The sequence below is a fragment of the Myxine glutinosa genome, chromosome 2 (genome assembly GCF_964187855.1).
Source record: "Myxine glutinosa chromosome 2, kmMyxGlut1.1, whole genome shotgun sequence".
In the NCBI taxonomy this organism is placed as follows: Eukaryota; Metazoa; Chordata; class Myxini; order Myxiniformes; family Myxinidae; genus Myxine; species Myxine glutinosa.
Genome location: NC_136262.1, coordinates 178,507,403 through 178,529,183, shown reverse-complemented (window position 1 = coordinate 178,529,183; position 21,781 = coordinate 178,507,403). Strand labels below are relative to the sequence as shown.

Genomic DNA, 21,781 nt, shown 5'->3' with positions numbered 1-21,781 from the left:
TTGAAACTCCTGGACCAAAATCAATAGCTGAGGCGATTGAGATGGTTAAACCTGCTGTTGAAACACTTGTAAGAGATACGTTGACTGAGATGAATACATTAAAGTTTTATATGGGAGTAAAAATGGGTATGGTAAAAGATGGTGTTGAAGACAGACCCTCACTTTATCACATCATTCCAAGATTTCTTATCATCAGGTGTTTATGGTGAACTTGTAAAACAGGAGCAGGATGTTGATAATACAATTGTAGGTAGTGGATATAGTATTAGTAAAATCATTTTCTTAGATATACACATTCTAAAATCAGACCCTCTTAAAGCTTCTTCTTACATTGATTTACCAAGGGTTGTAAATCTTTAAAAAGCAGTTGTTAATATTAAATATTGTTGTGCGAATCCCTCACGGTTAACACCAGGGACCACGGAAGACCGAACGGCTTTAACTGAGGCGACGACCAAATACGGATTTTGCCATCAACCGCGGGAAGAAGAGTAAAGGGGAAGAGGCGGAAGCGCTTTCTGAGAGCGAACCAATGGCAGCTCCGAACCTGCAGGGGAATTAACTCAAAACGGGAATCCGGGGTAAAATGTGCAAAAACAATGATTTATTAAACGGAACCCGATACAATGTAACGCGACGATGAATGAATAATGATCCTAAATTGGGATCCCACACACCTCACTTCAGAAACGAACAAAGGACTGAATTAATAAAAGAAATGTCTCGTCGTGTACTTGTGAAATGTGGTGCATCTTATCTTTGTCTGTATTCGTGTCCGCCATCCAACGTGGCTCCAAGCTCCGGCGCGAAGAAAACCTTCATCCGCTCGCTCGCACGCTTTGCCAGGCCACGATGCGACTCGCTCCACGGCACGCCACGAGGTCCCTCGCTCCAGTACCAACAGCACCGGATCCCACTCCAAGCACCACGACGAACCAACGTCACCCAGCACGAAGCATGAAGGTCCAGCACGCGAGAAGGAAGAGCCAATGGAGACCAGAGACAAGCAAAGAAAGGGAAGGGCTTCAAGCACAGAGAGATCTCCAATACGAAGGGGTCCAGCGTGAAGAGAGCAAAGAGAGAGGGGCAAAATGTTGTGCAGCGCCAAGAGAGCAAATGTCGTCCAGCGCGTCCCTTTGTAACCTTCCCTGTGACGTCAGTCTTGGCGCGCCACCAACCAGGGCCTCGTAGCTTCCCGCTGTTTGCCAAACCTAGTCGCACCTTCCGCGCTGATTGGTTCCAGGTTCGCGCCTTCCGCGCTAAACAATCACAGTCCTTCTGGGCATGGTTCCAACTCGGCTCACACGATGTTGCTAGGCCAGCTGGTGGTGCGGCTGGTGGCGGCTATCCGGCGGTGCCCCGATCTGGCTTCCTGCCGGTCTTCTTCCAAGGTCATTGTAAGGGAAGGGAACTAATTAACGTGTGCACTAAGGACCTATCTAAGTTTTTATATGTGTGCGTTGCCATAAGGGCCAAAGGAATGATTACCAGGTCTGACACACAGGGGTTTATCTTAGTCCCTACAACTATTTAACACACGAACATCCTCGTATGTTCACAGGTATACACTTACCCGACAAACCACCTAAAAACACAGAACTTATTACAGGGTAGATTCCCTATCACGACAATCTACCTGGCCTGAGAGCATGTCACTTATACAGATCTACCTGGCCTGAGATATTCCTTTACCCCCCGACATAACACAGCCCCCCCCCCCCCCCGGAACCATAGCTCCTGCTAGGTTCACTGCAGGCGATACCATTCCAGTCTTAACACTTACTGTCTCACACTTAATTAACCTACGAAATAAACAGGAGGGCTGTGGGAAGTGAGCCGGAGCTACTTACCTATCCTCCTTAACAAGCTAATCCCCTTAACAATCATGCAAATATGCACAATGATCTTAATTGGTCAATCCTGCGAGGGAGGAAGCAAAGAACACACCAAAATCCTACCTCAACCACAAAACTTAACCAAACTTACAAAAATTCAGAACTCTGTAAAACATTTGTACATACCCCAGTTTACAGACCGCTTTCCCCGGTGGATGCCACAAGACGCAACCTTACCTGTGGGGCCATCCCAATGCACCCCTAAATTTCCACGGGCCCTGTCCAGGTTTTACAGGTGAGTGACATGGCTCGGTGGGTTTCGCCAACATTCATACAACACAACTCCTTAACCACTCATACTCATTCCATAAGTCATCACAACATTTGACAACATCACAACAACATTCATCATTTGAGTTCCGGTCTGTGAGAGGATGCTGGCACTGCTTGTTCGCCGCTTCTCCGACTGGATATATGTATATGGTCTATTTCCTCTACTTTTCCGACCTGACATCTCACATCTTTCCTGCCTTTTGTTGATTGTGGATTGGATTGTGAACTTCGTGGATTGTGGACTTTGATTTGTGGATTGTGAACGCCACCACGTATGCCGTGTGTGGGGTCGTTGGTGCTGTTTGTTCTCCAACGGAAGGTGCACGTGCCGCGCGTTCTCCGGCTGGATAAAGGTACGGAATCTGCTTTTCTCGCAATCTTGGCGGCTTTTTGGCCGACGGGTCTGCTCTCTGCTTGATCCTCCCAGCTTCACCTGCCAGGTGAAGACTTCACCTTCACCTTCACCATCCTGCCTGGCTCTTCTGCCGCTGCCTCCTGCCCGCTCCTGGGCATCTCGTACCTGTCCTGCCTTTGTTTTCTTGGATTGCTCTCCTGTGGGTTGCCTGGACGGCTGGCTGGCTCCCTGTTGGCCACTGCTGCGGTCGTCGAGCTGCAGGACACTCGTTGGCTGTTGGCCCTGGCTGCTGCCTGGCTGCCTCCTCGGCTCCTCGGCTCTTGGCCTGCACGTCCTCGGCTCCTCCCGGCCTCTATTGGTCCTCGGTCTCTATTGGTCCTCGAGCTGCTCATCTTCATTCCTCGACCCTCCTCGCGTGTCGTGCTCTGGACCAGCCTGTTGTGCCTTGCGTTTTGGTCAGCCAGCCTGCGGCTGCCGGCTGCCCTCTCCGGGCTCTGTGCCCCTTCACTCCTGCCTGGCATGGCTCTGAGGTACTCCGCCGCTAGGCTTCTTCAACTCAACAACCACTTCACTCTGCCATGCATCTCTGTCATCAAAAACCACGGACTCCTACGACGACCCAGATACATCCACAGAGGCTCCGGTCGCAAGTTTGTTTATTCCCAGACAGGTCACTCCATCCCCTCACTCTGGTTATCTGAGCGCACTCTCACCCGTCGATTACGTCATCACAACAACATACACGAACGCGCCCCCTGTCTGCAAGCTCTGGCAAAATCACCCGAGTCCATCAACACCATACAAAGCAATATGAAGCTTACTCTGTTCAATACCCGGTCCCTCAACAATAAAAGCCACATCCTAAACGACTTCATTCTGGACAATAAACTGGACTTTCTCTGTTTGACTGAAACCTGGCAACAACCTCTGGACTACCTCTCACTCAACCTCACTACACCCAATGGTTACTCATACATCAACAAACCACGCTCGGAGGGCCGAGGTGGTGGAATTGCTGTAATACACCGACAGGACATCAAGACCAGCCTCATCTCCATCTCATCTGCTGCATCATTTGAACACCTGGCTTTTAAACTTTCTGGTCACACACAGTCAGTCATGGCAGTTGTCTACCACCCTCCCAAACCACACCCATCATTCCTGTCTGACTTCTCTTACTTTCTGACCCAGCTCTGTTCCTTCTCCCCCTCAACCCTCCTCCTCGGTGATTTCAATATCCACATGGACTCCACTGACTCCACAATAACCGCTGACTTCATTGATATTCTTAATTGCTTTAACCTCACTCAACATGTCAACTTTCCCACCCATAACCGTGGTCACATTCTGGACCTTGTCCGTTCTATTGGACTAAATCTACACCACCTCTCTGGCTCTGACCTCACCCTATCCGATCACTTAGCCATCACTATGACCATCAACATTCCCACCCCAGCACTAAGGCAAAAACTCATAATCAACTTCCGTAAGCTAAACTCTTTTTCACCTTTATCATTCTCATCTTCCCTCTCCGAAAAAAATGTCCACCTCTACCTTCGTTGATTTGCACAGCCCCTCTGACCTCACTGACTACTACAACCACACTCTTTCCTCCTGCCTTGACCAGCTTGCGCCCATAAAAACCAAAACAGTTTCCTTCACCCATTCTGCTCCCTGGTTTACCCCTGAACTCCGCCTGATGAAAACCCGTGCCCGCCAACTTGAAAGACTCCGTAATAAAACAGGTCTCACAATCCACTCCCAAGCCTACAAAGACCACCTGCAGCACTACAAGGATGCCCTCTCCCACGCCCGCTCCACCTACTACTCTCAAATAATCCACTCTGGCTCCTGAAACCCAAAAGCACTTTTCTCCACAATAAACAAACTCCTCAGCCCCCTGGTTACCTCCACCCAGTAATTCACAGACGACAACTGCATTTCTTTCCTTTCATTCTTCCAAAGCAAGATAGACAACATCTACAGCAGCTTAACCACCACCGCACCTGCTCCCCCTCAAACCACCTGCCCCCCCTTATCCTGCCAACCCCTATCTCAGTTTTCCCCAGTCTCCCCTACTGACCTCTCTGAACTCCTCACAGGAATGAAAACTGCCACCTGCACTCTGGACCCCATCCCCTCCAGCTTTGTTAAGGCTTGCCTTCCTGCTCTCTCTCCACTTATCACTGCAACGATAAACTCCTCCCTGTCTACTGACATCGTCCCACCATCCCACAAAATCGCTGCTGTCACCCCAGTAGGGAGATAATGGGGCTTCCAGGACACCCATGTATTTAGATGAGACTTTTCCCCAAACTGCCCATTTTTCCCCTGATTACCGCGACACCCCTTTCTCCTTTTACATGTAAGTGAATGGGGGAGTCCTTACTTAACCTCCAAGGACCACGCGACATTCAAAATTCTTCATTGATCCTATGAATATTTGCTCATTTTCTAATTTTTTAAACAACTCCATTCTCTTATGGAACTCATCCCCATCTAGGATATTGATAAACTTTACATTAAGCACCTTTCTCTGTGCGTTTATAAAATGATATGTTTCACGGAGGGACCTGGTCTGTCCTCCTGCCGATCCACATACCATTTTAAAATTATAATATTTATTATCCGGTTGATAACCATCAAAGTTCTCACTCCACTCTAATATATTTTTCTTCCCGCCCTCCATTACCCCACTTAACAAATGAATACGTTTATCCGTCTTGAGGACCTTCTGACCCTCTCAACCTCTCGGATCTGGTATTTCTCACATTCATTATGTTTTCCATTTATATACCAAGGTTGATTACACCTCCACTCTTGATCCATTTATATATAACCAAAAGGTACACACATGACACTACCATCTAAAATATATCGTTTATCATCATATGCTCCTAGTGCTAGTTTATTTATCTCTTCTGAATATAATTCATGCTTATAACTCCTAATCCCTTTTACCTTTTTATACTGTTCCTTCCCACTCATCAAACATTGATAATAATGACCAAAATTTATACTTTCTTTAATTACATTTTTCTTAATCCCCTTGAGCTTCTGATCACACTTCTCCACATTCCCAACTCTATATTTATACGCATAAGCCTTTGCTCTCAATGCTATGAACTCACTCAGAATATTTCCACCAAGCTCATCCTTGAACTTTCCAATCACCTTTTTATTTTGATTCGAGAACAATTCACTCTTTTGACCATAGTTGCTTGTATCATAAATTACAGAATCAGCTTTCATATCATCATAGACGTCATCTGTCTTGATACTCAGAATGAAGCTGTCCGTATCCATATACATCAACATGACGTTATCATCATACTTTGTTTTCAAATTCTCATAATAATATTCATACATCAGTAGTTTTGATAGATCGAGAACAGTAGTACCAATATAAATCGGTTTATCCATCTCAATTTCTCCTTTCATCATATGAACAGCACAAAAGTTTTCTGTAAAGATTTCAACACGCTCAAAGCTCGGTCTGTTGATTAGTTTGGAAGTTTGTTCCCAGGAAGTTGTCAACTTGATATTTTGTCTCTTTCTAACATTTTCCATAGTCTTCCCAAACACCGCGTTATTCATCAACTTATAAAAATCTTTCTCAAAGTCAGTCTTTCCAAGCGTTCTCTTTTGAGTGTTAAAATCAATATATTTCATTAACCAATAACTCTGTTTGAATTTCAGAACCCGATGAACTTTCTCAACAATTAGACCATGTTTCACAAATTGTAAAAGATTTCTCTGATGTAGTACATAGTTCTTCTTATCAAAGAATGTTGTTAAAAGTTTTTCTGTTCTTGATTCCTTATGAAATGATTTCTGATATTCACTCAACCACTCTGGGTTTGTTAATTCTTTCTCACACCCGAAAGGAAGATCTTTATGTTTGTCAAAGAGTTCTTTTGGATACTTTAGATCAACCTCCAGGAAATACCCTTCTTTCCTTTCATCCAACTCTTTTTGTGTTGAACTCAGAATCTTTTCTCGAACACCTTCATGATCACTCTCCCATTTCAATCCTCCATAAGGTTGTGCTTGGGACATTGCCCACCCATAGAGGTTGTTGGCATCATAATACATGAGATAGGAACTATCTTTCTTTGGATCATAATCTGGAAGATATTTGTTATTTGCTTTTGAATATCTTGATGAGCAGACTTGTGAAATTCCCCCTCTCTTTGCTCTCTCTATCATCAGGAGCATATCAACATCGGTTATCAAATCCAAATCTTGTTTAGTCATTTTTAACATAGCACTCCAAGCAAGACCCGGTGCTGTGAAATAATGAGCAGGGTCCAAGCTATATCCAGAAAGACACACGGATCTAAATGCTTCGAATACATCTGCTAGAAGAAGGACATCAGTCTTGAGATAGAGATCATGATAATCACCCATATTATTGATATAGTATTTTTTCCAAACATTTTGAGCATGTACATAATCATCATCTGAAACATTGCTATTATTTAGAATATTATAAAAATCTTCTTTTGGAGAAAGTTTCTTTTCATCAAATCTTTTAAATGAATCCATATAGTCGTACGGGTAAATTCCCTTTTGTGTTAGGAGTTCCGTATCCTCATAATTACTCTCCAAACATGGAAATTTTTTCAAATTTTTAACTAGGTTAGCAAGAGGACTAGCCATGAATTTATATGTATCCAAGAATCGAATTCTTGTAGTTGGTCTTGTTGGAATGATTTTTGTAAAGGAGATGTATTTTTGATCTGTACTTGGAATAGCACTGATACTCCCAGGAGTCTTTGACAACTCTTTAATAAACAAGTGTGTATCATAATGAGCGTTGTTATGAAGAAAGACAGGAATGAACGATGGGAGTTTATAATTAATATTACAACTTTGATGAGCCGGACCTCGATATTTACCAGTGAAATGGCAATGATCTCTAACCTTTAGGCTTTCACCAATTTTCTCCTCACAAATATGACAGACATTGTTTTTTCTAAATTTCCTTTTCTCTTCACTCGTCAAGTACATTGGTTTATTGGTTTCTCTCATTATCGTGGTTAATCGAACACAGTCTTTTTCTAGTCGTTTCACAAACTCCTCTGGGGCATTTGAGCCTATATACTCCTCTAACTTGTTATATTCACCACCACAGATGATTTGATATAATAACAAAATCCGCAAGGAGTATGTTTTTGATACTTATTTGTGTATGATTCTTTTGGATCTGGAGCCGCTGTTGCTATTTTCTCCAAGATACTCTCAAAATCAGCATATATTACAAAAGGATGTTTAATTGTTTTATTTTGATCTTTGAATGAAATTTTAGAACCAGGCTTTGGAAGTGTAATGACTGTTGCTTTCTCATTTGAACAATATTGTTTATGAGTATCCAATCTCTCCTGTGAATGAAATGTATTCAAACACCGACGACATGGATAAACTTTACATTTTCTAGAATAGACTTGTGATTTAATTAATCTTGAAAAGTTCTTGATATAAGCATAATGTTCAATTTCACCAGATCAGAAATACAAGAGATCAACATGTTTTTCTTTCTCATCATCTGAGATTTGTAAAATCTGCACTTTATTCTTTTCAGTCAACCCATAGACATTTATAGAAATATTATTTAACTTTTCAAACTTTGGAATATTATTAAGAGTCATCGGAAATTTCAAATTTTCCATATTCAATTCATTTTCATATTTCATATAATTGCTCACTCTTTCAGCATGTTCTTTTGCTGGATGTAGATATGCTAGTACAGACCACAAGAAACACTTGTTATCAGCATTCTGAATATTTACTATAGCATTTTTATCTTTGATGATTTTAGGAAGTTGAATATATGATCTTGCTTGTAGTGGATCAGATTTTAAAATGTGAACATCAACAAACAGAACCTTTTCAACAGTGAGACCGCTTCCGACAATAAGATCATCAATATCAAATTCACTATATTTAAGCTCATTAAAGACCTGTTCTTTATTTCTATCATAATCATTCTTATTAAGTACCATATAAGTTGTTGTATGTAGGTAAAAGTTAAATGGTGGATCTTCCTTTTTACGAAGAACCAATTTAGCCCCCAAATAATATTTACAACTTCCCATTTCAAATATAGTCTCATCAATCTGATCATCTATTCCTTCCTTTGTAAGATCAACAGCAGCTCCCAGAGAACGGGGGACTGGATCTTTGAAACGGAACAATCTAATTTTAATATTTCCTTTGAAAGCACCATCTAAATTTTCAATCTCATAATATGGAACTTGGTGTTTCTTTGTCTTCTCATGACACTTCCAATCCTTCTTGAGGATGTAGTGTTGACAGCGCTCACAATAGACCTTTGGAAGAACCTTTGGTTTGAGATTCTTCAAATGTTTTTGAGTGTCTAAGTGTTGATCATACCCACTTCTCAGGACCCATGGCTTACAAATCTTACAATACTTATTATCTTTACTCTTTAAATGTTTTTGTGTTTTATAATGTTTATTGATATGTTTGTAGTTCTGCTCACAACTCTCACAGTAAGTAGAATTCATCATATTTATATAGTAAAAAAACTTCACGATTTACTAGTTATCTTTTACTTAAAATAAAACATGAAAAAATTGAAAACAAGAGTCAGGAAACTCAATTAAATTTGGGGCAACTTATTCATATGATTCTTGGTTAGGATGTGATATCTATAACTAGTCTTCTTCATATCCTTATCACAAAGATCACAATGTTCCATCTCTTCTTCTTTATAACCGTTAAGAACATTATCTAAATGGTGCTTTGTTTGTTTATGTTTCCTTTTATCAAGTACTCTAATTAGCTTATTACAAGGTTCACATCTTATCATATTTTTACTCTTATCAGATGTATTGATAGCATGTTTAATGGTCCTGATATGAGTATCATATCGATTGTACTGTTTATCACAGGCGGAACAATAACCAGAATTCATGCTATTTATACAGTGAAAAAACTTCATATTTCTCCATCACTAAACTCTATATAGTAATCGGAATCATCAATAAAACTACTCTCATAACTATCATCTGAACAGATACTAAAGCTTTCTTCTGATCCGAGGCTCTCAGTATCAAATTCAGAATCACTGAAAAAGCCTTCTTCGGAATAACTACTCATTTAATTAGTAAGAAACACAATTTCCATTTATATCAATACACTTTCTTTCAATTACAGAATCAACTACAACATGACTCAAATTGAATGTAATTTTCAAATAATCATGAATAATAAGTGTTCTGAGAGACAAAGTCCCAGAAATATTTACATCTTTATTTATTTCAATACCTTTGGGTTTATTAAGGTATATACAAATGTCTCCACGAGAATTGTCGATGGTCTTATCATACATCTTTAAAGCCTCAGGATCAATTTTAGATTCTAGTCTTGTCAGAATAGCCAGTAGAAGTGGAGATACTTTTGTAAGACTTACCTTGAGTGATGACTTTACAGGATAGGCTCTTCCTTTTAATGAAATAGAGGGACTCATGTTATTTTCCATAACTGGTTTTACCCAAAAATTTCCATATTTATCTTTGTTTAATTTAACATCTTTGACATATTTTTCTATATCTTCCACTGAGGTAGAGATTGATTGAAATTTGTCTTTTGTGCTTTGAAACATTGTATTTATTGGCTAATAAACTTGCGTTTAGTTGAGGTAAAAATTTACCATATAAATATGATAAGTTCTGAAGGATATTTAGAATTTCCAGACTCTCCATATGATAAATTAGAGAATTGTCCAGCTTGTGATAGAATAGGGCTTAATAATGAGGGTTCATATAAACAATGTATTTTCTGTGATTTAATTTTAATTAATGATAATAAAACATATAAAAAAATATATAACTCTTTTAAATTAGAACCAAAAATGAATTACTTTACAAGATTAATAAGAGAGATGAATGTTAAGTATTGTGATGATAATACACCATTTCTTTCAAGGGAAGAGACTATTTCTATTGAGGAAATGTATAAGGGTTTAATGATATTTATTATTCAAAATAATTTTAATGGAAATGTTAATACAAGATACTATATAAATAAAATAATGAATTATTTTGAAATTAAACCCGAACTCAGGATAAAATATAGAGTTTCTAAAATAGCTCAAAAAAAGTTATATGACTTGTTTTCCAAATATATAAATGAATGATTTTTTTACCCGTTTGGGAAAATAAGATAAAATTTAATAACCATAAAAACATTCCAAATTCATTGAGATGTCTAATAGTTGGTTCAAGCGGATGTGGAAAAACCTGTTTGCTTTTAAAGATGCTCCTTACCCCCAACTTTTTAGATTATGATAATTTAATAATTTTTACGAAGTCAAGTTTCAACCCGAGTATCAACTACTATCACAAGGTTTTAATGCGGGTCTTAAAAAGGAAGACATTATCGGTTTATTTAAACTTCAAAACAAACTAAATGATTACAACATTGAGGATATAATACAACTATTTTGTGATACACAGAAATCAAAATCAAAACCCGTAACTTGTATTCTCAGTGATAATACGGATGATATACCTTCACCTCAAGATTTAGATAAATCAAAAAAGAACCTCGTCATCTTTGATGATTGTGTTAATGAGAGAAACCAAACAGTAATGGACAGCTACTATACAAGAGGGAGACATTCTTCTTGTAATTGTATTTATCTTAGTCAGTCATATTTTCAACTCCCTCGACGCTCAATAAGAAACAATGCCAATACTTTTATTTTATTTAAGTTAAATTCAATAGATGTAAATAATTTTTGGAGAGATAATTGCTCTACGTTATGTAGTAAAAAGGAATTTGAAAATTATATGAAACACACGATTGGAAAATATAAATATATTGTTGTGAAACAAGATGAGATATTAAAGGATGTATTTTTATTTTAAACATAATTACATTTATAAATGATAACTATTATTATTAATCTTGTGGGTAAATCTGCTTCAGGAAAGAACTTTCATAAATATAAACTCTTGAATAGTAAAAATGAAAAGATTGTATGTTTTTTTTTAAAACACCCTATGATTCGTTTTGTGAGTACTACAACCAGAGCAAAGCGACCAGGAGAAGTAGAAGGGAAAGATTATTACTACATTTCAATGGAGGAACATATGCCATTGAGGAACGAAGGTCAAATATTTGAGGAGGTCTCTCTTGGTTCTACAAAATATTCACATTGTAAGAGTGAGTTAAATAAAGTAAAATCTAATGGTCTTTGGATTTTAGAAACTAATCCTGAAGGAATGAGACAAATTATTAAATAATTGTGTGGTGATGGAGTTAAGATTTTATCATTCGGTTTTGATATCGATGAGGAGACTCAATGCAAACGTATGAAAAGCAGAGATACAAGTATTAGTGAAGAAGAAATAACAACTCGTATTAATATCAATAAAGAATTTGATGAAATATTTAAAGAAAAGGATTTATTTCAACACATTTACTATAATGATGAAGAAAAGGAAAATTTTCCCATTGACCTTTACAATTCATTAAATGATATTTTTCAATACTAAATGAATGCCGAAGAAAGAGCAAGAAAGTTTAAGGAACATCAACAATTAGTTTCAAAAGTTGTTAAACAACAGGAAGGGATAAAGAAGGAACGGAGACAAAAACTGACTGGCGAAGAAGTCTTTGAAAGAAAACAAGAGAAATTCTTTAAACCACTTTTGAAAACTCAACACTCACCTACAGTCCCCACGGTAGAATTTACTCCAAAAAACTTCAAATGATCAAAGATTTTAGTCAAATGACAGAGCAAGAACTTGGAGAATTAGAATATGATGATGAAGGATTATTTCGGCATCTTGAGAAGGTAAATAAACTTTCCAATTATATTGTAGAAGCTCTTCAAAACAATGAATATTTGAAGGGTTCAAAAACCAGAGCAGGTCTCATTCCAACAGAAGAACCAGCACAGTTCCATCTTGTGAAAGAAAAGTTATTGATATTTAATGATAAATTGGTGTTCTTAAGTTCTGACCAACCAAATGTTGAATTAACCCCAAGATTAATGTTTCTTCTAACAAAAGATGGACATGCTAATTCACCTTATTTTGATGAACCGCTTGATATGGAAAGAGAGGAAGATAAAGAGTATATTGAGTTGCTAAACGCACTTGATTATGGAGTTTCTGTTGCTGGTAAAAGTAAGAAGAATGAGAAGGAGAAACATATTATTGATGCTTTAAGTAAGCTTGGTTCGGGTGTTAGTTTTCTTCCAAATGACCCATCACAATTAGTTAATAGGCTATTATTGTTGTTAGGTAGTAAGAAGGCTGGAAACAACAATTGTTTTAATGAAACATCCGCCATTTTAGACCAGTTGATGAATAAGAAAATAATTAATAAATGTCAATACAAAGATATTTTATTAGATATTAAATAAGATGAGAAGCACAATTCTTAGTTTTAATTTTACAACGAGTGATTACACAGCATCATTCCCTTACCCACTACAACTTGACCCCTTTACCTCATATGAGGCATCTTTATTGTCGATGGAAACTTATAATACCTTGTTTAATATCACAGAGAAAAACAACAAGTTTATTTATAATCCAGGAAGTGGATATAAAACTATAACCGTTTCACCCGGAGCTTACGAGATTTCTCAAATATCTTCAGAAGTCTCTCGCCTTATGAAAGAAAAAGGTGATGAATCAAAAAATATGGTAATAGATATTCAAAAACACACTTCAAAATCAACGATTAAACTTTAAAATAATTATAAAGTTGATTTCACGATTGAAAATTCGTTCAGAGAGCTATTGGGTTTCTCTTCAAAAAAGATTGAAACTAATGGGACGTCTTACAGTGATAATGTCATTCAAATATCCTCCGGTATAAATTCAGTATTAATTCATTGTGATTTGATTGATGGTGCTTATAACGATGGAATAAGAACAAATACAATATTTTCATTCAGCGCATACTCAACACCGATTGGTTATAAATTCAATATGGAACCAAAAAATCTTGTCTATTTACCTGTGTCAGGAAAAACCATATACAGAGTAAATTTTAGGATAACCGATCAAGATAATCGTATGATCTCCTTTAATGAAGAAATTATATCCATCAGAATTCACCTTCGTGAAGTTTTTTTTGATAAATAAATAATGGTTATTGTGAGAAAACACGAGTTGGGAAAATATAAAATAATTACAGGGGATGGGATGTTCCTTTCACCATACTATAAAGGTATGGGTAGAGGTTATTATAAACAAAAGAGACAACGGGGTGTGGGACATCAATTTAGAAATAAAGGAGATGGGATAATTGATACTCTTATGGGTATTGGTTCAACCATTCTTAAACATAAAGACCTAATTGGTTCAACTGCTTCTGTCGTCGGAAATGTAGCGGGTGCTATAAAGAGTATAAAAGATGCTCAAAAGGAGTCTCATAAATTACAAGCAATCAAAGAAATTTAAAAAGGTAAAACTCAACTATCTTCACAAGAACGGCAAAAAATCATTAAAATACTCGGGTCTGGGTTTCAACGATTTTAATACTATATAAATACAAGTATGGAAGCGATTGATAGTATCTATGATTTGGATGATACAATTATCATTTCAAACTCCACGAAAAAGGAAGACTATTTTAAGGTAAATGCTATAACAGGAACAGACTGGAATTCAAACGGAACAAAAAGTTTTGAAATAAATAATCAACAAACTTACTTGAATATAGCTGATAGTTTCTTGCTGTGTAAATTTAAATTCACTAAGGCTGCGAATAATACTAATGCTACACTCGTAAATGATTTCTTCTGGAAAATGTTTGATAGTGTTTGCCTGTATATTGGAACACAAGAGGTTGAAGCGGTTGATTATGTCTCTGCTACATCTGAAATGATGAAATTTGCACTATATTCGTTTAGTGATAGAATGGGTAAGGGAGCTGTTGAAGGTTTTATTCCTGATATGTCAACGCGTACAAACACAGACCCTGGTTATAGTCAAAGGAAGGCAATGTATAATGATGACACAAAACCAGAGAATAGCTTTACTGTAGCAGTACCTCTGAAAGGTATATTTGGATTTTGTGATTATGATAAAGTTTTGTATGGTCTTAAAATTAGATTTCAACTACAAAGGAATGATAATGTAAATAGGTTGCTTTTTGGGGTTGAAAATGCTTTTGGAGACAACAATAAATTTGTTATTAATGATTTGTGTTGGTATATCAGTGAATATACTCCTAATCTTAAAACGGAAGAGATGTTAAATAGAAGACGTAACTCAAAGACCCCACTAAATGTATCATACCTTAAAAGAAGATGTCAACACGTTAAACTGGAACACACTACCTACACTTGGAATTTAGGTGTTCTTCAAGGAAAGCCCCGATACCTCTGGCTCATTTTTAAGAAACCAGATGGAGAGGAGGGTACTGATAAGTATAATGCACTGAGTGATAATGCTAAGGTGAAACAACTTCGGGTTTCTCTTGATGGTACATTTTATCCACGAGATAGATTGGAAATTGATTGGGAAAAAAATGATTATGGGGAAGCCGACAAGTCTTACCAAAAGGTGTGTGAAAGCAATGGTAATAATGATCCTATTTTGGATATGGTTGCATTTAAAAAACTTTATACAATCTATACAATTGACCTGAGTTCACAAAAAGAAACTATAAAGTCTAATAGAGTGGATACTTCTCTATACATTGAAAGAGGAGAGAATGAAGAAGTTAACGCATATTGTTTGCTTTTGGAAGAAACAGAATTACAGATTAATACAGATAATGGTGTTATGATTAATATCACATAGATTTTTTCTCATAAATAAATGGTAAGGGTATATGTTAATCAAATCAATCTTAATAAATTAACATCTTGTATTCAAAATCAAAAGCCTTGTATTAATTAATGTTAATACAATTCAAAGAAAAGGAGCTGTAAGAATTGATGTTTTCCTCACACACACACAAGTAAAAACACTAAATGATACTGGTTCACTTAAAATTAAAATGACAAAACCTATGTTAAAGAAATATTCAATAGACGAGTCAAGAGGAGGATTTCTCCCGTTTCTAATTCCTTTATTTGCTGGTTTAAATGCGGCGGGAGCATTGACTGGTGGTATTTCAGCAGCGGTAAAAACTGCTAACGAAAGGAAGGCACAACTAAAAGCTCAAAAAGAATTGGAAAGACATAACAAGGAGTTGGAGAAACAAATTAGTGGAAGTGGTGTAATTGTAGATTTTGCTCAAAAACTTGAAAGTCTACCTGATAAAGCTAGATTGTTGGTTGGAGATATGCTTTCCTCTATCGCTCAAGCGGGTGTTAAACTAACTAAAAGGGGTAATGGATTGTATCTTTCTCATAAATAAATGAATAAATGGTTTAAACAATTTGGAAAGAATACAACGTCAAATATTGAACTAGCTAAGTATTGTAAAAAACTAAAAATTGATAATGTGGTTATTTGTATGAGAGATGAATTAATACATATAAATAAAAATACAAAAAATATTATTATGAATTTAGACACACAAAATGGTTCTCATTAGGTTTGTATTCATAATAGTCAGGATAAATATGATTTTGATAGTTATGGTATGCCACCACCTGTTGAAGTAATACAATTCTTACAGAATGGTGTTTATCAAACATTTCAAGTTCAAGAAATTAATTCTAAATGTTGTGGTCAATTATGTTTCTATGTATTATTTCAACTCAACAACAATGAAAATTTTTATGATATCATTTTTAATCTAATATAAATGACTTATGTTGGAAAAGATGGTTCTATCTTTGGAGAATCCTCTCAGGATATTGATTTATCAAATTATTATACAAAGGCACAGGCTGAACGACAAAAATATAGTATAAGTAAAAATATTAATATGAAGAATACTTATAAATTAATCAATTATCCAAACCCTGCAGATGCGAATGACTTAATTAGATTTAGTGATTTATCACAATATATATTTTTAAAGAAAACAGCACGTTTTGTGAAACAAGTAAAATTTACAACCACAACACCTGGTTATACTGACCATACACCTTTCCTCATTCAATTTAACTACCTGCTTACAATTGAATTTTATAAAGAAGGACATATAGTTAACATGCGATTGATAGTATTGATAGAATTAATAAATGGGGGTATGATATGCCTGCTTTCGGGTATAATTGGTATTTTTCAATAAATTTAGAAGACCTACATGATTTGAATCAGTCTCGTAAAGAAGAATATTATCCGCTTGGCGAGGATAAGGATTTATGTGGAAGTACAATTAGTAAACAACAAATACATAATTTTAAGAAAAGAAAAATATATGATAGTATAGCGGTGGTTAGCATGACAAAGAAGGAAGGTAATGAGATAAGGATAGAAAGCCGAGGAATACAAACCGATTTGGTAGTGGGAAGATGGGGTGGTATAACCTGTCATAATATTAATCTCACCTATATTTCTGATACATAAATGGCAGGAAGAAGACTACAAGAGAATTATAATTTTTGTATTCAAGGATACCTACAAGAAAAGGGTGCTCGGTATTACATACCTTATGATTTGGAGCATATACATGGGAATTTTGTCATAAAAAACTGGCCTTATACTGATATTGTTAAACCCACAAATTTGAGACTTGTTTAAAGTATTAAATAAAAATGAACTTCTCAAAGTTATGAAATATAAAACTCTTTTAGAAATCTTCAACAAATCTTATTGGTATCCTATTATGAGAAAAATAATTATTGATACAAGAATATCTCAAAATCCAGATGAGTATATGTATAATATTCTTTGGGGTTCAAACTCAAGGGTAGCAAGGGATGAGGAAGGAGTTGAAGAAAAGAAGGAGGAAAGAGAGAAAAAGGAGAAGGAGGAAAGGGAGAAAAAGGAGAACGAGGAAAGGGAGAAAAAGGAGAAGGAGGAAAGGGCGAAAAAGGAGGAGGAAAGGGAGAAAAAGGAGAAGGAGGAAAGGGAGAAAAAGGAGAAGGAGGAAAGGGAGAAAAAGGAGAGGGAGGAAAGGGAGAAAAGAGAGAAGGAAGAGAGGGAGGAAAGAGAGAAAAGAGAGAAGGAGGAGAGGGAGCAAAGAGAGAGGGAGGAAAAATATAAAAAGATGGAAATCAGTGAGATTCGTAAAAGATTGAGTGTATTTCAGCAAATAAATCAATGTCAACACACCGAAGAGGAAAATAAAGAATTAACGACTCTTACTAAGATAATGATTTTAAAAATGGTTGAGATGAGTTCAGCGAGGAGATTTAAACGAGAAAGTGGGGATAAAGAAGAAGAAGAAGGAAAAGATTACGTGGTTGATGATGTTGGTGTTATTGACTTTAGTTAGTTTTTATTTGTAAATAAATGGAGGAGAGAGTGAAGGCATTCCTTAGGATTCTTTATGTTTTAAAAATAAAGATTGAAATGTATATGTTAAAAACCAAAAAGGTTTTGATACTCTGTCGGAATTTTTCTGATAAATAAATATGAGTTATTGTCTCAAATGTAAAAAGAAAACTAAATCTAAAAATACCTCTTATGTTAAAGCTAAAAATAATAGAGTTTATCAAAAAGGAATATGTCAAGTGTGTGGCTCTAAAAAGTGCCAATTTATCTCTCCTAAAAGTGGAGGAGACATACAAAAGTTTCTGTCAGGAAGTAAATTTACAACAACTGGAATTCCAGGGGAATTACACCTTCCAGGGTATTCTTTCTGTGGTCCAGGAACAAACCTGGATAAAAGATTAGATGAGGCTGACAATCCTAAACCTTGGTCTAAACCTATAAATATGGTTGATGAAGTTTGTATGAATCATGATATTGCTTATGGGGATACCACCACATTGGATGAAAAACATGAAGCAGACAGAGAAATGTTGTATAATTTGTCTTTGATACGAAATCCTACGTTGAGAGAGAAAGTTGATAGGTTTATTGTGAAAAAAATGATAAGTGCTAAATTGAAACTTGGTCTTGGTTATTCACCCTCAAAAAACTATTCGGCTCTAATGATGTTATCAAGACTGAGGAGCTTTTGGCTAATGAATTACATAAACCTATAATCACAAAGTTTAAAAGAAGGAAAGTTTATTCTAAATACACCGACCACATATGGTCCGCTGATTTAATCGAACTAAATAATGATAAGGGATACAGGTATGCTTTAACCGTTATTGATTTGAGGAGTAGATTTGCCTGGGTTGTTCCTTTGAAAAACAAGAGAGGTAATACTTTAATGTCAGCCTTTAAGTCAATATTTGATAGGGATAAAAGGAAACCAAATAAGTTATGGACTGACGAGGGAACAGAGTTCTATAACAAAATATTTATGAAATTTCTTAAGGGGGAGGATATTAAATTATACAGCACCTTTAATGAAGGAAAGGCAGTTGTTATTGAGCGTTTTAATCGCACTTTGAAAGAGAAACTATATAAAAAATTCACACAACTCGGTTCTCAACAATGGGTATATTTAATCCAGAATATTGTAGATAATTACAATAATACAGTTCCATTCATCAACAAAATCAAAACCATCAGAAACATTTACAAAATTAGAATATGAAAAGGAGATTAATTTGAGAAAGCCCAAGTTCAAAGTTGGTGATATTGTAAGAATATACAGATGGAAAAGCCATTTTGAGAAAGGTTATACAAAGAGGTGGACGAATGAATTATTTAAAATTGTTGATGGAATGGATACAGTCCCTTGGACTTACAAATTATATGATATGAATGGGGAAGAAATCTTGGGTTCATTTTACTCACAAGAATTACAAAAAACAAAACTGATAAGCCATTAAACAACAACCATCCATATATTAGTGATAAGATAATGGGGTTCGGAATTTTAAGGGCTACCGCCGCCTTTTTTATAAATAAATAAATGATAGAACCAAGTATTAACCAGACTAAAGGGTGGAGGTGTAATCAACCTTGGTATATAAATGGAAAACATAATGAGTGTGAGAAATACCAGATCCGAGAGGTTGGGAGGATCACTGGTCAGAAGGTCCTCAAGACTGATAAACGTATTCATTTGTTAAGTGGGGTAATGGAGGGCGGGAAGAAAAATATATTAGAGTGGAGTGAGAACTTTGATGGTTATCAACCGGATAATAAATATTATAATTTTAAAATGGTATGTGGATCGGGAGGAGGACAGACCAGGTCCCTCCGTGAAACATATCATTTTATAAACGCACAGAGAAAGGTGCTTAATGTAAAGTTTATCAATATCCTAGATGGGGATGAGTTCCATAAGAGAATGGAGTTGTTTTAAAAATTAGAAAATGAGCAAATATTCATAGGATCAATGAGGAATTTTGAATGTCGCGTGGTCCTTGGAGGTTAAGTAAGGACTCCCCCATTCACTTACATGTAAAAGGAGAAAGGGGTGTCACGATAATCAGGGGAAAAATGGGCAGTTTGGGGAAAAGTCTCATCTAAATACATGGGTGTCCTGGAAGCCCCATTATCTCCCTACTCACCCCCATTCTGAAAAAAACCTGGACTCAACCCTGACACCCCAAATAACTTCAGACCCATCTCCAACCTACCCTTTCTGTCAAAGGTTTTGGAACGCGCTGTAGCCACTCAACTCAAACATCACCTCTCTGCCAATAACCTGTATGAAACATTCCAATCCGGATTCCGCCTCAACCACAGTACGGAAACTGCACTCCTCAAAATCACCAACGATCTTCTTCTCTCCTCCGACGCCGGTAACCTCAACATTCTCATCCTTCTCGACCTCAGCGCCGCCTTTGACACCATCAATCACATCATCCTCCTTACCCGACTTGAAACCACCTTTAACATCACTGGCACTGCCCTTTCTTGGATCAAATCATACCTCTCCGACAGGCACCAGTTCATCTCCATCAATAACTGCAAATCCCCCACCGCTCCCCTCCCCCAAGGTGTCCCCCAAGGTTCAGTTCTCGGTCCCCTCCTCTTCATCCTGTACCTGTTCCCCATTGGTCACTTAATCCGTCGCCATGGTCTCCAATTCCACTGCTTTGCCGATGACATCCAGCTTTTCATTTCCGCCAAGTCAATTTCCACCGTCACCCACTCTATCCTGACAAACTGCATCACTGAAATAAAATCCTGGCTTCAAATCAACTTCCTCAAACTAAACTGTGATAAATCCGAAATAATCATTATTGGACCAAAAACGCTCACCAAATCCACCCACAACTTCACCCTCAATATCGACGGTATCCCAGTATCCACCTCCCCTCACATCCGGAATCTTGGCATCATCTTTGACCAAACCCTCTCCTTCGACAAACACACTAAACAGATCACCAAGACAGCCTTCTTTCATCTGAAAAACATTGCCCGTCTCCGTCCATCCCTCTCCTCCACAGCTGCAGAAACCCTCATCCACGCCTTCATCACTTCCCGTCTGGACTACTGCAACAGCCTCCTCTATGGTTCACCCTCAAATATTATCAATAAACTTCAATACATTCAGAACTCCGCTGCCCGTCTACGCATCCACTCCCGGGCCCGGGACCACATCACCCCCGTCCTTCATAAGCTCCACTGGCTCCCCATCTCCCAGATAATCCAGTGCAAAATCCTCCTCCTGACCTACAAATCCCTTCATAATAAGCCCCATCCTACCTGACTGACCTCCTTCCCAGACACACTCCCACCTGCACCCTCCGCTCTGCTGCTGCTAACCTCCTGTCCCCTCCCCCCCCATCCGGACCAAACTCAGATCCTGGGGGGACAGGGCCTTCTCCATCGCTGCTCCGACACTTTGGAACTCACTATCTCAAACCATCAGAGACTCCTCCTCAATCACCACATTCAAATCATCACTCTTTCACAAGCCCTTTCACGAGCCTCGACTCTGCACACACAAAAAAAAAAAAACACTCAAGACCCACCTACCTGTTCAACACAGCATTCAACCACTGATCGTCTCTTCTCCTTCTCCTTCCTTTCTGTTTTGGTTATTTAATTATGTAGTTTTAGTCTCTTTTGTCTTTGTTTTACGTACCATGTTAAATCGTCTTTGGGTTTCTTGAAAAGCGCTATACAAAATAAATGTATTATTATTATTATTATTATTAACACTTAAATCATAACCAAGCACGTATTTCACCCCCCTGCAGGACCATGGCATTGATGTCATTCATGTGTGTGTATTTCTCTCAACTAGGCAGCGGGGAGGTACCGCACAAGTCAGACGGTGGGGGCGCTTCCGGCTGTGGTGCCCGCAGTCCCAAAAACAAGTCAACCAACTTACAAGTTCA

General features: G+C 37.4%; 1 protein-coding gene across 5 annotated transcripts in view; it reads right to left on the bottom strand.

The window, feature by feature from the left end:
* The window catches only part of LOC137421045 (uncharacterized), a 71,727-nt gene that overhangs the window by 22,307 nt on the left and 27,639 nt on the right, over positions 1-21,781 (bottom strand). Inside the window, exon 2 of one of the 5 annotated variants that reach the window (XR_013622414.1) lies at positions 19,212-19,531. The exons of the other annotated variants lie outside the window; for them this stretch is intronic. The gene's annotated coding sequence lies outside the window, so the exon portion shown is untranslated. Of the gene's footprint in view, positions 1-19,211; positions 19,532-21,781 lie in introns of those variants that run through there. 5 annotated transcript variants of the gene reach the window in all.